This window comes from Dioscorea cayenensis, chromosome 8 (assembly GCF_009730915.1).
Source record: "Dioscorea cayenensis subsp. rotundata cultivar TDr96_F1 chromosome 8, TDr96_F1_v2_PseudoChromosome.rev07_lg8_w22 25.fasta, whole genome shotgun sequence".
Lineage (NCBI taxonomy): Eukaryota > Viridiplantae > Streptophyta > Magnoliopsida > Dioscoreales > Dioscoreaceae > Dioscorea > Dioscorea cayenensis.
The window spans coordinates 17,085,093-17,109,847 of NC_052478.1; the positions used below are offsets into that span (position 1 = coordinate 17,085,093).

Below are 24,755 nucleotides of genomic sequence, written 5' to 3' on the forward strand. Positions count from 1 at the left end.
CAGTCGGAAGTGGGGGAAGCGCCACTTCCCCCACTTCAGCACAAATGAACACAGGAAATGGGGGAAGTCAGACCACTTCCCCTCACTTCCCCCCATTTTCCCTGAAATGAACGCCCCCTCAGTTCCTTTGGAATGAGAAGAGGGAGCGACTGTTTCCTTCGTACTGCTCCTCGCCGCTGCCATTCTAGCAGCGCCCCTAAGGTATCGATTCTCTTTCACTTCTATCCCTCTTTTTCTACTTATCACAATCGATTTCTTCGATTTCTTCTCCTCTGATCAGATGGATGCCTCTTCTTCTTCGGAGAGGTATCGCTTTAACCCAACACTCGCCTGGAACGCTGAGGTTGAGGGCTACTTCATCAAGGCCTATGGCGCTGATCACTTCGCAAGAATCTCGAAATACCTCACGTATTTGTCCTCTTTAACCCTCTCTTTAGCCTTTTTGTTTGTTGTTTTCTGGAAGATGTTTAGTTTGTGCATGGATGACCTGTGCCAAAGTTTTTTTTTTCCTTTTTGAATGCCAAACAAATTCACAAGGACAATTTCAGATGTACGATTAAAAAATTAATTTTAGTGTCATGGAATGAAGAGTATTATGGTTTGATTTGTTAGTTTTAGACGTGAATTGTTTTTGCTTGTTGTAATTCTTCCTTGTTTGGAGGACTAGGGTGACTCTTGTGAGTTCTCTATCTTTTTTTATGTTTGTTTCTAATGCTTTCAACTGGTTTAATCGGGCAGGCACCCATCTTCCTATTCTTGCATTCGTGTGAATACTCTCAAGACTACAAGTGATAGTGCTATCAAGAAGTTAGTATCCATGGTAGATCATAAGATCACAGGTGGTGCTGACATTGATGCAAGGGAACAGATTGTTGTAACTGATTTTGATCATACTATAGAGGAACAAAGCTTAAATGAAACATCAACTCTCCTTGATCCATCATTAGATCATGGCAGTATGAAAGTTTCTGGGGACAATGTTGAGTCAGTCTGTAAATGACCATACCCGGGTTTAGATAATGTTATTTTTTGTTCAAGGTTCGGGACCCCACCTGCTTCGGTATGATGGCTAATCTGGGAAAGCTATGAAGGAAGTAATTGTTAGTAGAAAATGTGCTGAAGCTGTTCTTTGAGGGGCTCAGGTACATTTACAGATGATGTTACTCCCATGCTTTCTGTAGTTTGATAAGTCCCTCTTATAGAGAACACTTAATTTCTTCCATGTTGTTCTGGTGTTTATGTTGACTTTTCATATAGTTATAAATTTTAAAGGGGACTATATGACATAGAGCTATTTTAGAGGGATATTAAAAATACCCACTTGTTTACAATAGCGTAAGGTAACTATATTGATGTTTAGAATTATACCTATCACATTATCAATTTCTTCAGAGGTTCGACAATATCATATATCTGTTTTGTTGGGTATATATTTAATTACACATTTTGGAGGATGACATATGTAACTAAGTTATTTTAAAGTACCTCATGTGTAAAAGTGCGTTTGTTTATTGGTGTGTTAGTGATATACATGAGTTCTTTATAGGTACATTTGGACCATAAAATTTAGGTAGTTATATATATGGTTAAGCTGGTTTAAAGGCACACACAAGGAAATTACACATCTTTTTATGGGTTTCTATTGCTAATGGTAATATGCATTGTAATTTTTTTGAACGCTCATTCCAACTTGTTAATGTGCAGTCAAAATCCACCAGTGAGAATCAGATGTTGGAATGCAGCCAATGGGCATTCCATTCATTGCTACTAGACATTACATTGTTTGGTAATCCCTATATTTCCATTTCTTTACCAAGCAAACTCTAATTCTTTTCTGATTTGCATTTGCAATTCTTGTAATTCACCTTCTCTTGCTCTCAAACTCACCTAATTCATGTTATGGATTGTAATGGAAATTAATTCTACTTTCATAGCAAAATTTTTCATGAGTGATGGTTGTACGATAGATCTTCGATTTATGTTGTCATGACTGGTCTGTAGATATATGTCCCAGGAGTATTGGCTTGCAGTGCTCATGTTGAAAAAGGTGATTTAGTGGCTGTATCAGTTGGTGTAGAGCAACGTGGATCTGATGGGTTATGGGGTGTTAGGATAACGCGTGGAAATGTTCTACAAGGATCAGAGCCAGGCAAGAAAGCAAAATCCATAGTTGGTTTTTTCCTTCTATTTGTTATTGAAACTATTTAAGAATTCAGCAAATCAATCATTTTATATTCTCTCCAAGAAGACAATCTCAAAAAATTTCTATTGAATTATTATAATCCCTTTTGGATTGAGTTTATTGTTGAGATTCTGTAATCTACAATGTTTTCATTTTTCTGTAACAAATCTTTCATGTTAAATAGTATATCTTGATAAGTTGAGTTTCTATCAGTTCTCTTCATTATTGAACCTAATGCCTTTCTTTGGATCTTCAGCTATTTATTTATAAATATAGGTGATTCATTGATATGTGAGACATACTAAAAGGAATCTATCAGTTTGGTTATTAAATTACGCCCTATAGGATTTCCTTGATACCAACTTCTCAGATAACTAGTTGTTATTCTCAATTTAGCTGTAATTGTTTGTTTTTTGATTTGCTTTGGGTTTAAGTTCATTAACATAAATTTTGTTTGCCTAAATATCTAGTTCTGGACACATTGCTAAGAATGTTGTACTTGATTTGCCAGTTGCAGGCTGCTCTACAGCATTCAGTAGGGAGTTCAAATACATTGGTATTCAAAGAGGTTAATTGCTAATCAATAACTGACTTTTTACTTGGAGCGAAGATATATATATTTGAAGAAATATAGAGCTTTGATGTTGCTTCCAGTAGGCCCCTAGGTTCTTAGGTGGTTTAGAGCATGTGATTTCTTAGATTTTAACTGATTGGTCACTGACACAGTGATCTTCTGCATAAACTGTGCTTAATTTGCTTGCCTAGGGTTCGAGTCTGTCAATTAGTTTGATATCTAAATTTTCCTTGTTTACTGCAATTTAGCTCCACCTAATCTAATTTAAATCTATCTGAGGGTGTGTTTGGTTAGGAGTTAGGATAATGGAAGTTTTGGGAGCGTAAAATTGTTTTGTAGGGAAAACTTTTATACAGAGAGGTTATGAAATTTTTGCTTAATTATTAAAGTTTACTTCTAATTAATGATATTTGTTTATTGATATTAATATTTTTGAAAATTAATTATTAAATATATTTATTTATAAAACCTTGTTGCAATAGTTTGGCGGAGTAAATTTGGGTGTTTGGTTGGAGCCTTGGGGGGTTTTTTGGAGTAAAATCCACAACTAAACACAACCTTGTGACAAAAACCAAAACAAAAGCCATTTTATATGACAAATGTTACAAACGTGCAAAATCATAATGCAAATCCTATAACAAAGGTACTACGTGTACCTGTTAACAGAACTTATAGTCTCAAGTTCAAATGAAAGCATCAAAGCACTAATCATGCATTCTTCCACTAATGATTACCATTTTTAGTTTGGTAAAATTTTACTTTGTTGTGCTTGACTTCATTTCATAATTTCCACGAATTATTTTCAATATTGTTAGAAACTCATATATAGTATGTTTCATGTTTCTTATGTTTTAAAATTACTTACCTCTGTTTAGATCATAGGCAGTCCTTCTAGGCAGTTAGGTTTTTGTCTGGGCATTGCTAAGCCACCTTATGAACCTTTAAGAGGTTGTAGAACAATGTTTGATGTCTCTGATGGATGAATTGTGTTTATAATGGCTACTTAGGTTTGGGATAATTAATGGTTATCAAAATTAATATATGACTTGATGTAGGTTCAATCGAAATTCAAATTTGGATCATGAGATTCTTATTGAAAATTCAAATTTGGATCATGAGATTCTTATTGAAAAATTTTTGCTCTAGAATATAGGAGATGGCCAAAGGATGAAATGCCAGCAGAAGTATGAAACCTATGTTTCTACTTTATTCTAGTCTAAAGATTCTTGAAGGCTATGCTTTTTCCCTTTGTAAAATGTGTTGTGACTTGTTATGTAATCTCTAAAAGGTTGTCAAATATTTTTCCTTTTACCTATTTTCTTGGTTGTGCTTTGACATAGAAAGTTGGAAGAGCATAGCTAAGGCCGTTGAGGCTAAATATATTATAGTTATTTTCTTAAGTTTTTTTTGTTGAATTCTACCACTTCTACTGTTCGTTTTCCCAACTTTTATACATATTTAAAGCCTTGGTGAACATTTTCTTTTAAGCCATACATCCTGCTAATAAATTTTTTTTGTCTGCATTTCCCTTTTTAGAAGGTCTTGTGAGTCAATCAATTTCCAAATGAGTAAATCATCTTCGCCTTTACAATGTGCTTGCAGAAACTAATGGATTTGATGTTTGATGAATCGTTCTTAACTTTTGGATATTAGCAATTATTCATGCAAATGATACTTTTTCAAATTGTTGTCCTTTAATAATGATTTTGTATTAATATCCGTAATAGTTTTGTTGTTTTGGAGTTGATTGATGTTCAATTGCTCAATATTCGTTCTCAGAGAGTTTTTTTTCATTATTTTTTATTTTTAACTTTTGTTTATAAGTTATTCAACATTGTTGTTGGGCCTTGAAAGTTTTTTTTTTTTAATATTTTTTTATATATTTTTTTCAAATAAGTAAGACATGGCTGAGATAAGAATCCTGAGATGGATATCAGGCGCTACTAGGTAGGACCAATTCAAGAATAAATTTATTTGAGATAGATTGTATGGGCATGTTGAGTGGCACCTATTCTTGACAAGTTAAGAGAGAATTGATTAAGATGGTATGGGCATACCCTTAGATGACCTGTAAATGCACTAGGTACAAGCTCACCAAGTGGGAGGTTGTAGAAGAAGGAAATGTAGACCTAAAAAGTGTTTAGAATTACTTTACATAATGATATGGCAAAGCTTGGTTTATCTAGTCATTTGGTATTTAATAGAGCAATGTGGAAGGGAAGGATTTGTGTAGCTACACCAAATTGTTGGGACCAACAGTTTTTCTCTTTCTTATTGTTGTTGCCAGGACATGGATATGGGTGTCGAGTATTCAAGTATCAGAGAGTATCAACCACTTAGATTTAATGAAAGCTGGATACATGGACATGACCCTAAATATATATATATATATATATATATATGTACACACATATACATATGTGGCAACCAAGGATTATGCTTTTGATTTTTTCTTCTGTATCTAACCACTTTTGGGTCAATTAACTCTTTTTAAGGAAGACTTTACTTATTGTGAGTAGTTGAGGTGTATTTCTAGTGAACCATTGTCAAATTAAGTTGTCGTTGTAATTCGTAGCTTTGAAGCCAATAATGAAGTGTCATCAATTGCTTATCATCTAATTAACTTGATTAACTAGTAGTCCCCTTACCATCTTTGTTAACTTGGCAATTATTTTTTCAAAATGATACCTTTCTTTGCATAATATGCATTGCTAAATTTTATTACAACTTAAAGGTAATTACTCACATAATAATAATTTCATAAAAAATCTTCCCTGTTTATTTGATGTTAGGAATATTATTTGATGTTAAGAATATTGCATGAGAATAGATCATCAAAAGTAAAACAGCTTCTGTTCGAAAGAGTTTTATCATCAATGGTTGTAGAATTTGTTTTTCCTATACAGAACTATATTCTCAGCAAGACTGAAATATATGAAAGCACAAGTATATTAGTAGAAGAGTAGCCTTAGCAGGAATTGATCTCCACCATGGAGTCTGAGGAAGGTTTGAGTGATTGTTATCTGGTTGGATGAAGGCTGTTTCCATATCATCTTATACTCCTAATGACCATGCAGTCGATATTTTATGGATATCACCTAATTTGTTTGACAGTCATTATCTCTCTTGCAAAATTAGATGTTTTTACAATTTTAAAGAGCAAATTTGGCATATGGTATGAAATATCTGGAACATTTTCTGAATCTTCTAATATTGATAGTATCGGCAGATCCTCATTATTGTGACGGAAAGAGCTCTACATTGGACAAGGAACTGCATTGATGTCAAGGGCCAGTATCTTTCGTGCTTCGAAAGGAATTGCAGTGGAAATGTCCCACAGAGTATATAGACTTCCATCCTTTCATGGTATATTGAATTCATATTTTTACACTTTTGTCTTAATTGTTAGATAGTAGCCTCATAGATATTTTTATCTGCCTGCTGAAAGTAGCTTTTATTTGAGAATTTATTTCAGAGTATTTATTTAAGCAGGTGCGTCAAATATGCTGATTTGATATCTGTATATATTTATTTTATATATCATGATATCTTCTTCATTTTTGTATGGTGGTCTCATGGATATGTTTTAGCTGCCTACTAAAAGAATGTTTTATTTGAAAACCTTTATTTATGGTAAGTTTGCTGTGAATATTCTGATTTGTTATTTGTATATATATGTTCAATTTATTTTACATGTCATGGTGTCATACTCCTTTTGAATCCACCTTATGATGGCCAGTCACTGTGGAGCAACTAATGTGCTCCTTGCTTTACATCCACTTAAGATAGTCTCACATATATCTAAAGTAAGGCCTAATTGTTTTGTGTTGCTCTGTTGGCTGCTATTTTGTGTTTCTCAAATGGCAAGTTGTTAAAATTTCCTACATTGTTGTTTTTTGTTTATATGGGGCTTTACATGTTGTAATCTGCAAATCATTTAAACTCTTTAACTTTATGTTGTTATTCATTTTACATTTAATAGGTCTATTTTGCAGAAGGAGCTTGGTTTATACTTCTAATTATAACAATAATTTATTTCTGATAATTCACTTCTGACATGTTATTTGGTTAGATATTCAATACATAAATATGGTTTATGAATTTGATTATATGATATGGAAGCCTGCTTCACATAGCCTTGAAGGAATGGTGAGCAAATTACTTTCAAATGAGGCTCTAAAGCTGTATCTATTGATTTTTCACTATGATAGGCGGTTATGTAGATTAACCCTTTGTCCATGGTCTTAGTTTTTTTTTTGGGATTTCTGGAATTCTTATACTTCATTTGAATATCCCTTTTTATGCCTTCAAAGTGTGGTGATTAGACCTGGTAATAACTATTAAAACTACAACTTCTTTATTTGCGTGCCTAAGTTAATGGTTACATTCTACACCCTTATTAGAGGAATAATTATATTTCAACACTTAATTTGTCTTCTTTTTGAAGCTTTTGGAATTTTGAATCTGATGCCTTTCTATGATTTTGCTTGCATCATCTCCAGATCTTAGCTGGTATTGGTTCTAGCTTCTCGTCAATGCACATTATCATTGTTCTTGATTCTTTTTAAATTAGTTATCTTAAGAATGCATTACATCATCATATCCTTTAATCATTGTTGATCAGTAGGTAGCTTGAAGGTCTGGACTGTTATTAGGACAGTGGACATCATAGAACTTAGATACTTCAAAATGATATGAATCTACAGTGCAACACATATCAAAGTCCAAATATATTATGTATGATGGTTATTGTTACATAATTAAGTTTTTTCACTGCCTATAATTTGATTTGAAGGCACCTATATGTTATATAATTTACTATCCATTCAGAATTTCCTTACTGGTTGATTTTTTTCTCAGTTTACCCTAAGTGCTTTATTATTGCAATTGTACTTTGATTAATGATTGCTGGTGCCAAATATCATATCATAACGTCTAATTCATGGCTTAGTTGCATGAGAACTCTGCCAAAAATCTTAAGACTCGTTGGAACTAAAGGCTTTTTGTATCTAAGTAGAACTATGTTTGTAGTTCGCTGTTAGAATCTGCTGCAAACTAGGCAAATGTTTTTTGACCTGGAATGAGGATGATGACCTTTGGAATAGGGTAATGTAAAATCTTTAAACAGACAGGAATCTTAGTAAAATCCCTTATGTCATGCTATCAGAACATCTTGACAATAATTTTTAATATTCATAATTCTCTGCCATCTAAAACCTAATTCTTGATTAAAACCAAACTATTATCCTAAATAATGCTGGAGATTATGTTTCATGATTTACATGGGAAAAAAAAAACTCGTAATATGTTCCTGAAAAAGGCAAAATTCAGAGCTATCTGAAAATACAGATGTCCACATTATTCATATTACATTTTAAAAAATGTTTTCCTTTGGGGTATTTTGCATATACCTTCCTGAAATCTTCCAATTGTGCAGAAATCCTACTAAGTTTTTGTTAATTGAATGCATCCCCTTGAAATTTTTGCTGCCATTATTACAAAGAAACTCCTTGACATCAATTAGAGGTCAATCAGAAACTCTAACGCATGGTTAACCATGGGTTGACTATATTGGGCATGTTGCCTTACCTTCTTTCTATTCTGGGCAAATATTTCAGGGGTTATGTGCATACGAAGAAGTCGGCATAGCTTTCAACCTTTATTTCTTTGATCAGCTGCCGATGACTGTTAAAAATGATTCATCACAAAGCCATCAAAGGAAACCTATTTTCATATGTGATTCCTTTAATGTCAGCGAAACTATTGGCTCTCACGAGGTTATTTAGTTATTTACTTTACTTTCTTATGTAACTGTTGCAAGTTTTTCTGCTAAGGTTGTTTATATATTTGTTAGAATTGCGACACTACTTCTACTGAGAGAATAACATCTTGCCTTTTTTGGGCATGTTTACTGACATTCTTCCTTTTTTCTCTTAGATATTCTCGAAGGAGAGATATTCCTACAAAACTTACCCAGCATTGTTACTGCTAATGTTCTGGGTATGTTTCTCTGATTCCATTTATTTGTGTTCTTTTATCCATGAAATATTTCTATTTCATGTCCTTTTTTTTTACAAAATTCAATTATGTGGTCCTGTTCCTGCTTGGTTGTGGGAGTTCTGTTTAGATTATTTTCACCTGTGAGCATGTAAATGTTTTTGATTTGTGATTTTATTATTTTAATTTTTAACTAGTCTTACAAATGAAATAAAGAAGTCCCTTTTCAATTCAATGAAATAAAGTTTTTATTCAAATAGTACAGATCCCATTATGTTTCCCAAACATACCAGATTCCTGGTTTGTGGTACATGTAGATATTGAAGTTCCCCGATTATGAATATGGTAGAAATCATTTTTTAATGCATGTGACTACAATTCTTGTTCTGGTAATTCTGGTAATAACTTGAAGTTAGATATGTGTGAAAATAAAAATGTATGTTGTCTAACAGAACATAGGATCTGAAAGCGATAATGTAATGCTGACATAAATAGATGTATTTCTGAAATGGTAAAGAACCAAACATTATAACAACCACCATCAATCCCTATGCCAAATATTGCGTTTCAGTTTTGTGAACCTATTTTTTTGCTATCAATCCAATTATTGTTGTGTCATTAGTTTTTATTCTTTTTTGGTTTTCTGTTCTTTCGGTTTTCTTTGTTGGAACTCTTTTGGGAGTGACATATCTATTCATGTTTAACATCATAATGTCTTAGAACCCCAAGAAGGTGAAAAAATACTTGACATGTGCGCTGCTCCTGGAGGGAAAACTACTGCAATTGATATCCTTATGAAGGACAAAGGAGAAGTTGTTGCCTGTGATAGATCTCACAATAAGGTTTGATCAGTGCTGTTAGAGGAAGGATAAGAAGAAGGAAAGATAGTGGAACAAGAGTACCTTGCTTCAACACTTACATGAGTGACCCTTTGGGTCTACATATAGAACATGATAAGTGTACATATATGTCTATACATATATATACATGTATACATATATATACAATACAACAATACATCTAACACCCCCCCTCAAACTCAAGGCGGATCGTGCGTCTTGAGTTTGGATAACATGAATAGATGGTGATCACGTGTCTGTGCCTTGGTGAAGAAATCAGCCACCTGCATCTCGTGAGGAAGATAGTGAAGTGGCACGACCCTGGGCACGCATACGGCATCGTGTGAATTGTGCATCTACACCAATATGTTTGGTCACTCATGCTTGACCGGATCGGGCAAAGAATCAAGGGCTCCAAGATCGTCACAATGGATAGGAATGGGAGATGTGATCGGTACACCAAAGTCCTGTAGAATGGAACGCAGCCAAAGCACCTCCTGGACGGTAGAAGCCAACGCACGAACCTCACCTCAAGACTAGACTTGGCAACAAGAGTCTGCTTTCTTGGTCTTCCAAACAACAAGAGAAGATCCAAGAAAGATATAGTAACCGATGATGTAGACCCGATCATCGGGAGAACTCGCCCTGTAGCATCGGAATAGGGCTCGCAATTGAAGAGTGGACCGACGGGAGTAGAACGGACTCACGTAGATCATGTGCCACCGAAGATATCGCAGCATCCGAATAAGATGAGCATAGTGAATGTAGTGGGTGCCGCAACAAACTGACTAAGGATGTGAACTGCATGGGAAATGTCAGGACGGGTGACGGCTAAGTAGACCAAACCGCCAACCCGGATGTCGATAGCGAGAAGGATCGATAAAGGAATCCCATCGAGGCACGAGTCGCAAATGTAACTCCATCGCTGTAGCAAAGAATACGGGTATCACCAAACCAGAGCGAGCAAGTAGGTCATGAGTATAACGCCGAGAGAGACGGTAACTCATCCGGATGAGATGTAATCTCAATACCCAAGAAGTAACGGGCGGACCTAAATCGGGCTCATCAAGAAAGTCTCACACAAAGGTAATGTGAGCGAAAGTCATCACCCGGTAAGAATCATATCATCGACATATAGAAGAAGAATAGTCTGCCCACGAGAGGAAGAGTGAATGAAGACTGCCGGGTCATGTATGCTCGGAGTGAAACCACCGCCTTTTAACCACTCGTATCGAATCAGCTCAAACCAGGCCCGTGGAGCCCTGCTTTGAGACCATAAAGAGCTCGGCGAAGATGACAAATGCACCCCGGGGCACCCAAGGCCGTGGGAGGAGTCATGTAAACCTCCTCCTTCAAATCACCATGAAGAAACGCGTTCTTCACATCAAGTCGATGAAGAACCCAACCACGAGCAAAGACAGACAAGAACTCAAAAGTGCGCACAGGCGTGCATGTGAGCTATCGAGGGCAAAAAGTCTCCTCATAGTCGCGCCCATACTCCCCGCCGAAAACCACGAGCAACCAAACGCGCTTTATAGCGCTCGAGAGACCCGTCAGAACGAGTCTTCACATGGTAGATCCAACGACAGGTGATGGGAACGGCATGAGGAGGAAGGGGAACGAGATCCCACGTATGAGTCCGAGTCAAAGCATCAAGCTCCTCTGCCATGGCAGCCCGCCACTCGTAATCGAACCGCTTCTCGGTAAGTTCCCTGCTCAAAGACATCTCGAAACATCGGTGCTAGCGTAGCATAACGGATAGGGGGATGTAAAAGTAGAGCGATCGCAGAAAGAATAAGTGTGAGAGTGTACCTCAAGAGCTGGATCGATAGTGGGAGAGGTGTCAGAGATGACCAACCGAGATGGAGGCTCTACGGGATCCCGACGGTGGTATGTGAAATGAACAGGTGGGTGAGGAAGAGGAAGCAAGGGAGGAGGGGAAGATACAGCAGGAGACTCAACAGATAAAGGAGGGGAAGACACTGCAGGAGACTCAACAGATAAAGGAGGGGAGGGGTTAAGAGAGGAGTGAGAAGGAAACTCGGCAGGAGGGTTGAATGATGGAGGAGAGAAAGACACAGAAGGATTATGCTTAGCCAAAGGGGTAGGAAAAAGAAAGGACAGAGGAACAGTGGGAGATGGGGACTCAGTGGAAGAAGGAGAAGCATAGAAAGGTGTGGACTCATCAAACGTGACATCACGGGAGATGCGAATACGACGAGTGACGGGATCATAACAATGATAACCTTTGTGCTCAAGGCTATATCCTAGAAAAACACATGAAACAGACTGGGCTGTTAGCTTTGTTCTATTCCTAGGTGAGAGCAAAACAAAGCAGCGACAACCAAAAACACGAAGATGATCATAGCGAGGAGGTGTCCCATGAAGACCCTCACCTGGACTACGACCATTAAGATGAGAGAAGGGTTGTAGATTAATGAGATAAACAGATGCAATCGACGACTTCACCCAAAAAAATGAGGAGGAAGAAAAAGCGCCTAGAAGAAGAGCACGTGTCGCCTCTAAGATGTGACGATGCTTACCTTCGACGACCCCTATTCGAGGATGAGCCCCGTGACAAGATAATCGAGGCAAGGTGCTTTCAGAAGACAAAAAGGCACGAAAGGCGTGAGAGGTGTACTCACTCACGTAGTCGGACCGAAAGGTCTTAATAGAGGCGTAAAAACCGGGTATGGATCATAGCAGTAAAAAGAGCGATAAATAGACAATAATCGCTACGGTGAGGCATAAAAATAAAGCCGTGTGAATCGAGTGTAGTCATCTATAAAAAAAGAACATAATAGCGATGACCACCTTTTTGAGACAAAGGGAGCGGGACCCCAAACATCGAGTGAATAAGTTCAAAAGGAGCGTGAGTCCGAGACACACTCAAAGGATAAGGACGCTGGAGTTGCTTACCAAGTTTACGCCTAAGACAGATGACATCGAAGGAGGAGAGACAGCTCCTAAAACGCCATGACGAACAAGAGACGACATACGAGACGGACATAAGTGGCCAAGACGATGATGCCACTTATGATGAGACTGAACTGCAGTATAACAGTGATGTACTGGTTCAGGTGAAGATGGAAGACGAAGGGAATTCAATGCATAAACTCCATTTTGACAATGGCCAGTTCCAATCACCGTCCCACTGCGATCCTGCACACGACACGAGGTACGGTCAAAGATAACCTGACAATCATGATCAGTAAGTTGGCTAACAGATATAAGATTCATGGATAAACGAGGAACATGAGAGACTGAAGGAATTGAGAAATCACTAGAAAAGAAATGACCAAAGAGGGAAAACAGGAAGAAGTGTGCCATCAAGAAGGCGAACACGGGTGACGTGAGACGGTGAATGGGAATGGTGCGATGAGTGGAATCGGGGGTCATGTGAAGAGAAGCACCCAGAGTCAAGAAGCCGGAGAGGATGTAAATTACCCAAGCGGATGAATCAATCTGAGTGGAACTCGCGATATCCGAGAGAGGGAGGTAGATTCGCTAGATAGAACTGACTGGAACTCGCCGAACATATCTAAAAACTGTTGATCTCAGAGGAGACAATGAGCAAGAGAAGTCCGTGTAAAGTGAGGTGTTGGAAGAAGAGGTGGAGTCGATGAAGAAACAGCAGTGTGAGTGACGTGCGGAAGCATAGAAGAAAATTGGGAGTCAATGAGAGTATTGACCCCCCTGTGGAGGAAATCGGGAGACATGTTCCTTCATTACGAACAAAAGCGGGTCTAGAAACACCCATATTGTTTTTTTTGTTTTTTTTTGTTTTTTTTTGTTTTTAAATAAATAAATAAATATATATATGAAGGGGCCCACTATATGGTTGCCACCTGCAAAGTGGAAGCACTCTCCAAGGAAGGGCCCAGCATGCTTGCCTCTTTTTAGGTGAAAATAATAATAATAATATATCAATGGGGCCTATCAAAGTTTTCACATGCTATTTGGAAGATGCTTCAAACCGGATGCCATTGAGAAGCATGGTAAGGAAAAGGTGGGGAAAAAAAATTGTGGATTGTTGTTGGGCTGGTGGTGGTGGGCTGTGCAATGGAGGACCGGTGGCGAGCTGAGAGCTGGTGCGAACTGGCCAAGAGCAAAATGGGTTGGTGAAGCAAATTCAGATCTTGAACTGCACCCAAGTGCTTTTGCAAATGCCAAAGAAATGGAAATTGCTTTATTGTTGGTGAAAAGAGAGATACATGGTTGTAAGAAAGTAACAAGGCTGGTAAGTGCTAGGCTTGAGTCTTCAAAAAGATTTTTGAATGAATGAATAAAATGATGAAGGAGACTGTTGGCCAGTGAGGGAAGTGATCGGTGATGGAGAATTGCAAGAGAACAAAGAGTGGCCTGGATCTGTTTGTTTGTTTTGGAAGAAAGAACTGGGGTGAGAAAGAATGTAGGAGCCGGCAACCCGGAGAGAGCCGGCGTGGCAAGTGAGAGAGGGGACTGGCAAGAGAGAGAGAGTCGGCGATGGCAACCGACGGCGGTGACCGGAGAGACTTAGGCGTCTGATACCATGTTAGAGGAAGGATAAGAAGAAGGAAAGATAGTGGAACAAAAGTACCTTGCTTGAACACTTACATGAGTGACCCTTTGGGTCTACATATAGAACATGATAAGTGTACATATACGTCTATACATACATATACATGTATACATATATATACAATACAACAATACATCTAACAAGTGCCACATCTATTTGCTCAGTATTTTGTCCTAACTTGGAAATTACTTGGCAAATAATTTATGTATGAGCTAATTTACATTCCCTTTGTTTCTCCCTCGTTCAGTGTTCAAGGTTCTTGATGCACATTTATGAATCTGCATTAATTATAAGAAGCCAGTTTTCTGTATTCTCCAATCATTCTTATACTAGATGTATATTTTGAGAATTATATTATCTGGAACTTTATGCTCTTCTATTATGATACTGACCACATCTTCCTCTATTTAGCAACTTGGTGATTCTCTATGCAATTTGCATACTATGGATTCACAGCCATAAAGGGGCTATGTTAAGGGTTTTAGATAACCAAACTTCAAACAAAATGAAAAATAACTGATCTTTAATATTAATGAAAATATAAATAATTGAAATTCAAGGATACTTTTATCAGTCCCTTCCATATCCTAACCTCTTATATTGTGCGAAAATAAGAAAATGTGGTACTGACCATCTCTAACTCACATCTGATATAAGAAACTTAAGTAGTCTTTAATGTGCGGAAGACAGTATATATAAGAAACCTGTTGGGACGCAATGGCTCAGGTCCATAGTCCCACATCGCCTGTGGGAGACGCTTCCCTCTAGTTGATATACTACCACCAACCCTTCCCTGTAACTGCGGTTATGGAGAAGTTAGGGTGGTGGGTCCCCTGCTCTTAACATGGATCGTAGATGTTCACGCTGCGTGATTAGGATCTTGGGTCCCACATCCGCTGTGGGCCAGGGGGGGTGTTGGGACGCAATGGCTCAGGTCCATAGTCCCACATCGCCTGTGAGACGCTTCTCTAGTTGATATACTACCACCAACCCTTCCCTCAGAATCGCAGGGTTATGGAAGTTAGGGTGGTGGGTCCCTGTCTTAACAAAACCGAGTTTTAAATTTACACCCAAACAACGTGGGCAAGCTAAGCTTTTGTAAATTGATCTACAAGTTCAATTATAACTCTCACAAGGCTATTAGACTAATCCTTTTGTATGAACTGTAGTTGCAGTTAGCAGAAGTCATCTTAAAAAGATTCCATCATGCTGATAGCATGGATTAAAAGCAATCAATCTTGAGAAATGATTTTTTTTCCTTGTGCTTGATTTCAGCCATTTGCCCAACTGTCTTTACCAAGAGTTTTTGGATTTCTTCTTGTTATGATACATTAATAGCAGGCTATTTCTGAGGAAAGTCAGGTATTGGAAGCTGTTTACTTTGTGTGAAGTGTAAGAACATAGTTTGTGTGGTCTGCTACCTACTCACATGATTATGTGAATTGTACAATGATACAGTTCGAAATTCTTAAATATATCTGATGAGTGCACAACTTGCAATCTTCTTTTGTGGTGTTGATGAACAGTTTAGAGAACATTGGATACTTCATGGACATTGTTGTATTTGGAATGAGTCTGCATTTTAGTTGCAGGTCTTGCTTAGTGCATCAAAGAATGCCCTGGGGTGGATGAGAAAGTAGTTTGCAGCAATACTTTTTATGAGCTGTGGATTTAGTTTTGTTCTATTGCAGGTAATGGATATTATGAAGTTGGCCACAGAGATGGGTTTGACCTGTATAAATGCATACAAGCTTGATGCTCTTAAATCTGTTTGCCTAGTGAAGGAAATTCTGGATGTTGGAGTTGAAATTTTGGACCTGGAGGTTCTGAATCCTGTAGTGACTGGAACAGTGGGATCTCCAAATGGAGAAATGATAAATAATGATATAACCAAATGCAGGAATGGTACTAAATTGATGCAAACTGGTAAGAGAATAGACCTTCTTCTTATTTGCTTTTCTGTTCATTAAAAGTTGTGTCCATCTTGGTGTGCACAGTGAGCATTTTCATTGATGTAGCTTAATGACCATTTCTGTAGAGATATATTAGAAGCACTCGAGGTTGGAGCAATAATTAACATTGACCAGGTCTAATTGTTTTTACTGCAGGGAATATAAGAATTCTGTCCAATCCTTAGAAATTGTCAGTGTAAGGAACAGTGGGCGTCTTCCAAACTTATCCTGATATTTTATTCAATTCTGTTTATACATTGAACTCTAGAAGTGCTCCAACAAGCGAAATCTTGAGCTCCACTGAGTGCTTGGTCTTGGTAACGTGTACTTCATGATGTATGAAGCTTTAAATTTCAATTGCATAAAATTTGGCTGTTGCCACACTTGCATTACACATCATATTAATGGATTTTCCTGGTAACGTATACTTCATGATGTATGAAGCTTTAAATTTCAATTGCACAAAATTTGGCTGTTGCCACACTTGTATTACACATCATATTAATGGATTTTCCTTATTTCTTTGAATTTGTACTAAGATGTTTCTCTAGAGAATGAGAAAACTTGATATGTACTTTGTCTTAATGCTATGGCATCTAAATCTAACAGGAACAAATATTTAATTTTAAATATTTGGAACCATTTTAATTTTTCCAGTTTGTATCATCATGATCAATACATGCTCATGTTTGGAGTTTTTTAATATTTTAAGGTTTGTTTTGACCTCTTCTTACTTTCAAGAGTTTAAACATCTAAATCATCAATGAAATGTTAGTAAAGTATGATCCTCATTAAAGTTTTGTTAGTTTGTTTGGAACCTAACATAATTGGTGATTCAGGAAATGGCAGAAAGACGGATAGCAAAAAACAACTTAATCAATCTGAAGACAGGATGAAAGCAGTCCACAAAAGAAATGGACCAGGTAAAAATCATTGCATGGGCGGTAGAGTTAGGACTTCAAAGGGGCATTTTTCGAACAGTTTTGATCGGGTTCTCCTTGATGCCCCATGTTCTGCTCTTGGTTTGAGACCTCAATTATTAGCTGGGGAGGTAACAATTTCTGGAAAGATGGACTAACCTTTCTCTACTTCCTCTGATTTCTTTTTCCATTAAATTTACAGTCTTATGTCAATCTTATCTTTTAATACCTTCATCATCTAAACTGCCTTCATGGACTTTTCTGAAAGTAAGATATTATTTGTTTTATAATGCTAACTTATATGCTCCCTATAATTATATTTATACAATTAATTTCATTATGTGTACAATCATAATAATGTGACATTATGTCAATCACACAATGATTGCTATGCACAAAATAAATTCGAATATCAAACTATAAAACTTATGATCAATAAAAGAAAATCAACTCATCCAATATATGGTTTATGCCATATAGAATGACTAGGTGATTATATGGAATATTAAATTATCTAAAATCTCTGGGTATACAAAATCCTAGAGTCCTTTGGGGATACAGTAGATGGTTTATGCTAGGGAGTGGTGCTTCTACCATTAATGTTGGGAAGCATATTCCCAAGGGCATTTTAGTCAACTGGGGTCATGTTGGATGACATTCTAATCTATCATAAATCTTCCTTCCTGTATTTTCCTGTCTGGCAAAAATTGTTCATGCTTTGTTTGTACTCCTGGATTTTGCTGGCCAGTTAATATAGCTCCCTCTGCCCACACAAGCACACACAAAAAGAAAAAAAAGTTCATTCATGTGCAAAAGCTTGTGTCCTCGATTTAAATCCATGAACAAAATATTGCTCTATTGAAATTCAAGGCAAGATTGTTAATAATCTATGGAAAAGATATAATCATTGAAGATAATATGCATGGAAACAAATACGAGAATTATATGGTCATTAATATTTTTCTTATATTAATCATGTCTGGAAAATCACATTGGTCAATATTTAGGTTTCATAATCTTTTGGTTTCCACCCATGGAATGTTGGCAGTTATGATCATACATTTTGATAGACATCATGGGCTGCAGTTGTTATTAATGCAGGTGGACTGTTTGTGGAAACTTTATTGATGCTATTACGGAACTTTGGGTGTATTAAGTTAGGAAACCTAGTTGTCTTGGATTTATTTTATGAAACTGAAGTTAGAACCAATTTTTGTTCAATTTTGGCTGATTTTTGAAATTAAGGTTGACTATTTGCTCCCCATTATAAGCCAGATGTGGTTAATGTAGTGACTTTCAAAATGTCAAAAGAATTGAAACATCAGCAACACACCAGTATTGAAATTGGGTTCTGTATTTTTTGTGGTTATTGGTTGACTATTCTGTAGATGACTGTTTATTGATGACTGAAAAACATGACATTTCTACTTATGATTGTCATTAGTTGAATTATGATTGATTTGCCTTAGAAAGGTTGCCAATGTCAATAATTGGAAATTTACACAATTCAAACAGTTCGGAATTAGAGTCAAGTCAAAAAAGAGAAGAATAAAGTCACAATGATCGACAATTACTTAGATTTTGTTTTAATATAAACTTGAACTTATTTCATTTTTGTGTGTGTTGATTACTGACACTATATGAGAACCATTTAACATTGAGAATTATTTTTTGATTTAATTTGACAGCGTATTTTCCTGATAATTTCACAGTAGGCAATTTGAATTTTTCTTCTTTGAATAAAAATGAAATGAAATTCAATTCAATTAGGAACATATCATATAAATAAAAAAATAGTATAACCTTTTTTTTGAACCCTTCATGCAAGTCATGAAATATTTCTATTTATTTATCTTTTATTTTATATGTAATTACTTGGACCTATACATGATATTCTCGCGATGTTTCCGGGAGAAGCTTCCTGTTTAAAAGCATGAGCCATGATGTGATTTATCATCTTTGTACTAGCTTCCAATTATATGATTGACTGGTTCTCTTTCCATAGTTTCCCTTCACTTGAAATTTATGATGTTGTATTTGGTGAGATTATAGTGTATGCTTGTTGATGAAGATACCAGAGAGAGAATCAAGCCAACTTTGCTTGTCTATTATAGAATGCGTCTGATTGGACATGTGTTATCTTATCTATAGCTTATGGAGTCTTATCTTGAGTTCAACATCGGAGTTGAGTTAAATAGAAGTTTATTATAATTTAAATATTGAGGCATGAGAGTTTTATGGATCTGCTTGTTTTGTGAATAATTAACTCTTTATAAACATCACGATTGATGTGAATAAGGAGCTTCTTTTGATGAATAAAACTGCTTGTTATGATCCTGTGTGCTGTTGTTGTTGGCTTTCTCCCAGCTAACTGATTCTCCCCCCTAATGCTTGGTTGAATTCATTGGCTATCTAGTTTAGGATTTTATTTTCATGTTGGTCGAATTGTTTGTTTTATCTTCAATCCTAACTGAAAATTTGAATCAAACACAACCTGTAAAGTCCCAAGTTTGATTTATTTTATATTTTTATTTTTTTGACTTTTTTATACCTAAAGTTCCAACCATTGGTCCATCAAGTGAACCTAATTGTTCATTTGGCCCCTAAGGAAAAAAAAAGGGTGTCTGTTTTGGTTCTCCAATTATGCAAGAAATGTTCAATTTGGTTCTTATGTCACCTTTTAAGTTACATGACACCCATGGTGGTTTAGGTATCATGGTATGTGTGTTAAAGGTAATTTTTTTAAAATATAGATGAGCTTAAATTAAATGTCATTAAAAAAAAAATTAATGTTTTGAAAAGTAAGACTAATTTTCTTAATGTCATGTGGCAAAAGTGTCCATGCATTTGTGAAAATGATTGTTTTATTTATGCCAGTGTAATAATTGTAATCAATTGCCTTTTGCGTTTATAAGGTAAATTATTCATGCCCGTGTTTGAATTAACATCCACTGGACAAAGCTTTCTAAATTATGTTCACTTGGATTTTTTGAAGTTCACATGCTATTGTGTAATTTCAGGAGACATTAGAGTCTTTGATGCATCATGCTAAGCATCAGAGAAGGATGTTTGACCGCACTGTTCAACTAGTTCGCCCTGGGGGTGTCATAGTGTACTCTACATGAGTATGTAGTACAATTTCTTGTGTTTACCTAGTTCAATTTTCAATGCTCTTTAGAAAGCCTGCTTTTTTGAGTTGGCAGTGTTTGACTAATAGTCTTTGGCATCAACTAGTTTCTTTTCCTTAAAAAAGCTTTTACTCAGAAACCTCATTGTTGGCACATATCTTGTTGATTTTTAAACCAGTGGGTATTATAGTGTATCTGTAGTTTCAAATAATGCTTAATGATATCCGAAGTGGTGAAAGTTTGGTTTATCTTCATTAGTAGTATCTAGTTTTCAACCAAAAGGATTCTGCCGGTTCTTCAAGCAGACTTTTGTGAACCACTTGATTGCAACTCTCTCTCTCCCCTTCTTCTACCTTCTTTTTTTTTTTATTTTAGTTGTATTCTATCGTTCTTAATTGTGCGTTTGATCGTCCCATGACCCGCCAAGCCATTTTTCACTGTTTCTCAGTTTAATTGTCTTTTGGTTATAAGATTCATGTAATATGCTGCATGGGCACAGTATGCTTTAATTTCAATTTATCACCATCTTGTGAATGGCATCTTTTGACTCATGTATGCCCACCATTTGCTTTTGACTCCAGTCACTTATTCTTTCTTTCACTATTGAGCTTTTAGTTTTTTTTTTTTTAAATGATTTCTAGTTAGAGCGTTAGTCGTCCTTGCTGTCTTGGCATATGTGACGCTTGCTTTGTTGGACTAAAGTGACTAATTGATGTTTTTTACTATGTATAAATTTCTGTAAACTTGACATCAAGATCTATTTGATCAATCTTCCTAATCAAATTTAGTTGAGCAGGAGAGGAGATTTTCATAAGGATTAGCAACTGGTCAGCAATGGTGTTATCATAAACAGTAAACATCATGGTTCCCTGCATTTGGAAATGATTTTAAGAAATTAGAATGTAGTAATGCATATGTCCGTCAAAGGATACTCAGATACATCTCTGCAGTATATGCAAATGTAGACTATTTATTTTCGTTTGAGAAAGTTGAATCCAATTTGTAATTTTGCACTTACTGCTTTGAGTTTTTTTTTTAATTTTAAAAATTTGTGGATGTACTGGAATACTGTGTACTGTTTTCCATCAATTGGAAGAATATCAACCATTTGGGTTTTGCGGCATATAGTTTTGTATGGGGCACACTCATAATTGGTGCCTACTATTTTAGTAGATGCATGATGATTGACCCTGATAATAAAAGTGTTGCTTGTGATTTCAGATGTACTATAAATCCAGGAGAGAACGAGGCTTTGGTTCAATATGCTTTAGATAAATATGAGTTCCTCTCGTTGGCTGCTCAGGTAGGGTTGCTTAAGCTCACTTTCAGAATGGAAAAATTGCATCGCATTTAGCAGTTAAATAAATGCTTGGGAGGCATCCTGAACTAAAACCATTGTCAGCATACAGCTGTAATATTGGCTGCACATCTTTATCCACATATCAAGATATTAGTTAGTTTTATATGATATACCCCATGTTTTTAATTGCATAATAAATGATTAGCAATGGTGATGCAGTAAATGCTTCAGATTCTTGATCCAAGTTGTGAACACATGTCTTTTTTATCTTTTGAAAATATGCTAGAATCCCAGAATTGGAGGACCAGGCCTTGTTGGTTGGTGTGACCTGTTTGATGGGAAATTTGTGGAGTAAGTTGTTTTTGTTTTCCATGACACTTAGAATGCGAACAGGCTCATACGCATATTATTAGAGCTGATGTTAGTTATAAATAAAAATTGCTAGCCTAGTTGTCTTTAGTTTCAGATGTCATTAATCTCAATCTATTAAAACCATTGATTATGTCACTTCAAATAATAGTCACGAAATAATTACATATGGACACTGCCTTGATCTACTTCAGCATCATTTTATGTTATTCATGTGACACTTTACAAAGAATGGCGTTATGTTTCATTGAAAATGGGCATATCATCAACAGTATTCACACTTATGGTTTGCCTAGGTGTTTATGTTGTCATATATATAGATAAATATTCTATTAGGACAATGCTAACATTTAATGTAACTTCCAAATAAGTAAATAAATAAATAATTTTGGGAACTAGAGGCAAGATAGTGAGAAAGTGAGAAAGTGAGAACATTTCATTGTTAATTAAAAGGTTAATGTATTAGTTGGTGTTCTTAGTCTGATAATAGTGATTCTTGTAATAAAGGTACATTTAGTTTTGAATAAATCATCAAGTTATTACTTTTCATGATATAGAAATGAATAATAATACAAGTATAGTAAATTTCGTTTTCATCAGCTTTAAAATAGATTAAATTAGAGTATTTTTGTGTTACAAAATTTATTGCAAAAGAAAAACGTTAAGCTAGAGTTGACTAAACGTCAAATGCAGCCAAAATAGATATTAAATAATTCATTTTCAGTACAATAATGCATATATAAATGGGCTGAGACTCATTGTTCTTGGCACTAGACCACATTTTTAAGAGAATTTAAGACTTAATGCATTTGTAGGTCAGGCCACATGAGTTGCACTGGTACATATGCCAGACGTATATCTATATGTTGTTCAAGTTCCAAACGGGAACTGGATGTATATGCTGCAGTCACTTGTCTACCTCTGCTGTTCCCAATATTTGACAAAGGCCATTCCTTGGTACCCTGATTATATTTTTTTATGCAGCATGTTAGACCTCTTATTTTTCTTCCACTTGTCATGCAGGGAATGGTTGACTGAAAGTGAAGCAAAACTTGTTCAGAGGTTTGATCCATCATCTACACTTGATACTATTGGTTTCTTCATTGCAAAGTTCAATGTCGGTAAGAAGGAAATATAGTTGTAAGTTCTCACTTCTCACTAGAATTATTTTAATTTCCATCTGAATGTCTTTTCCAGTTCTGTTTGATATGATATATCACATAAGTATTAATTTGTTCTCAATATTCTCTTTGTTTGTTCTTTAAACAAGATGTGGTATTCCTTTCCAACTTTTTCTAGCTTCAGAAAATTTCAGCTGCTTGTCTTTTATTTGAACTTATTCGCATTCAATTGTGTGACAACTTTTTGACCAGACATTTGAGGAATGCTATTTTTATTGTTGAATGTTACCTTGCCTACTCCTTCACTATGATTGCAGTTATCTGTGGTTCAAGAAGTGCATCTTAATGTTTTTGAGTTGCCAAGTCTACCTCGAGCATTTTTTATCTGACGTACATAAAGTATAACAAAGGTTTTCATGGTTGAAGGTTTTCAATTGGGGATCGTCTGATGCCTAAGTTGGCCTAGGGATTCTTCCAGTAGGCAGAGAATAAGACGAGAGTGTTTGAATTTCAATGGCCGTAAGGAGTTTGGGATGTAGAATTTGAATTTGGTTCTCTCCCTTGCCATTGAATTGATAATCCCTTTTCAAGTCTGCTGATTTAACCAACTTAGTTTTGCTGCATTTGGAGATTCATTCTTCCTGTTGGATGGTTAATCATCCAGATCAGGATCTAGTGACTTGTCCAAATATTTTCCCTTGTAGTATCATAATATAATGCAAATTGAGCATAATTTATCTGTGCTTGAGGGAGACCAACCCTTTCTGATATTTGCTTATTTCTTAAATGGTTGAATCAATCTTGATCTTAAATCAGATTGGGTTTGAGTTTTCCGGAATAATTTGATTATTTGACAAAGCTGGTTTTGATTGCTTCCGTTGCATGATCTTCCTGCCTGTCATATTAACACAGTGAGATAACCAAAATTTTAATATACCAGTGAGTCATACGGGTTAAGGATCTATTCAGGAGTCCAAATCAACACAGTGAGAATTTTTTTTTACCTGGAATCACTTTTAAAGGGGAATGAAATGCTGATGACTTTCATTTTCTTGATAGCTTAGATTTGTTTGTACTAGACAGTCCATCTATTTGGACTAGGAATGGGTAGCTTTGTACTAATTTTACCAGGAAAAAGGCCCAGGCCTTCACTTTCTGGCTTAATGGTCCTGAAGCAATTAGATTTGTCGCTTCTGAACCCCAAAACAATCTATTCGCTGCTTTAATTCTCTGCATCAATTATTTAAGAAGAATGGCCTGTTTATTCATATTTCAATGGTCATTGCAGAGGTCCCTTCAAACTTTGTCAAGATATTGCTCTCATTCATATATAATCCAAGGATCTGAACTTATAAACCTGTTTTGTAAATAAAAGAAACACTTATCTGATATTCTCCAGTTGCCATTGAATTTGTTGACTTACTTTAGTTATGACAGAAATTTGGCTACGATCAACTTCAAAGGGACATGTCCATAATACCACTATTTAAAAAATTCAAAAGTTAAAGTGAAATTTAATTATGATGATCACAGAGAATTATCAAATATTTTGTCTGACTGAATTTGTTTGCAAGGAAGCATGCTAAATATTTGGAGTTCAAATCAATCAGTACGTATATTGATATGTTTGGATTCATGTTCAAATTAATTGTCTGATAGAACTGTAATTGTCTCAGTTTTATATTCTTCATAATTTGAATATGATTAAGCTTGGAGTTCAATCTAGGGCTGAAGAATTATTGAAACTCTCATGCTGTGTTCTTGAAGCTGTAATGCTTAATAAATGAGTTGGATTTTTTTTTCTCTTTTGTG

The 24,755-nt window shown here is 35.9% G+C and overlaps 1 pseudogene; it reads left to right on the forward strand.

Moving 5' to 3' along the window:
- Window positions 1–248: 248 nt before the first annotated feature.
- Window positions 249–24,755, forward strand: part of LOC120267014 — a 31,600-nt pseudogene continuing 7,093 nt past the window's right edge.